We start from the raw sequence: 1,368 nt of genomic DNA, 5'->3' as shown, positions 1-1,368 counted from the left end.
GACATATATGATATACTTTTTCATTTGAACAGAGCACTGGGAAATACAAGTGGGAATGTTATGATGGTCAAGCTAAGTTCTTGGATGAACTGAAGGGGAGGCAAGTAATTACACGGAAGAGGAGATATGGACCTGACTATGTCAACCTATTCGTTAAACATCACAAAGACAAGATGCGTGAGTTTGCTAGACGGCGTGGTATTCGTAACCCGATCGATGTTGGGCTTGACAAATAGGGATTGGAGAGACAGAGGGTGTTAAAGGAGGAGAGAGCAAGCAAGGAGGCAAGGGAGGAGACAAGAGTACAGATGCAGGTCTTGAACGAGCATGTTGTTGCATTATGTGCCAGTGAGTGCTTGAAAGCCATTTTTTGGTTGCCTGATTTAAAATGTAATATAATCGCGTTGCTAACTGATTGCATTTTATACATGAAGGGATTAGATGCAGTGAGGACCATGATGGAGGGGTGGCTCATGCAAGGTATGAGGAAAATAAGTTAGATGAGCACAGAACGCGAGTTGATCTCACCGTTCAATCACCGATTGTGTTGTCTGATGAGAGGGACGAGAATGAGGATGACACTACCAGACTGAGCGAGCTCATCGCTCTAGCAGAGATGGGCTTATAGGCAGAGGAGGCTGAGGACAACATTGGCAGACTAAGTGAGCTCATTGCTCTAGCAGAGACGGGCTTGCAGGCGGAGGAGGCTGAGGACGACACTGGCAGACTGAGCGAGCTCATTGCTCTAGCAGAGGTGGGCTTGCAGGCGGAGGAGGATGATGACGTGTTCTTCACTCAGGCCGTAGAGGCCGCAGATGAAGCGGAGGCCGCTTACTATAGGAGACACGTAAGTCAGAGCAATGCCGGTGAGCCTAGCCACATGAACGAGGAGGAAGAGAACGCGTTCTTGTCTCAGGCCACAGATAAAATGGAGGTCGCTTACTATAGGCGAAAGGCAGATCAGGGCAATGCAGGTGACCCTAGCCACATCAATAAGGTTGTGGTAGAAGATTGGTACTCGGACGACGAGTTGCTTACTTAGTATGTTTCTGACTAAGGGCTTTTATTACGCCATCTGTTAGTTCCATGCTTTATTAATGATCAATGTAGCTATATACTAGAACTTTCATTGTGTTGTCTTGTTTTACTTTTGAGCTATTGATGTATTATACCCATGTATTATGTACTCGGATTACCCATGGTCGATCTTAATTGATCCCATCCGTTTGTCACCCTCCGACCCATCCGATTATCGCTCTCTGATGCATCCAAGTTTTTTTAATAATAGCGAATACGGTTGGCTGGCATATATATCTTTCATGTTTCCCATGTATTATAAAATAGTAGCGTGTAATTTATGTTATTAGC

Source organism: Miscanthus floridulus, chromosome 13 (assembly GCF_019320115.1).
Source record: "Miscanthus floridulus cultivar M001 chromosome 13, ASM1932011v1, whole genome shotgun sequence".
NCBI classification, from domain to species: Eukaryota; Viridiplantae; Streptophyta; class Magnoliopsida; order Poales; family Poaceae; genus Miscanthus; species Miscanthus floridulus.
Note: the sequence above shows the minus strand (reverse complement) of the source record.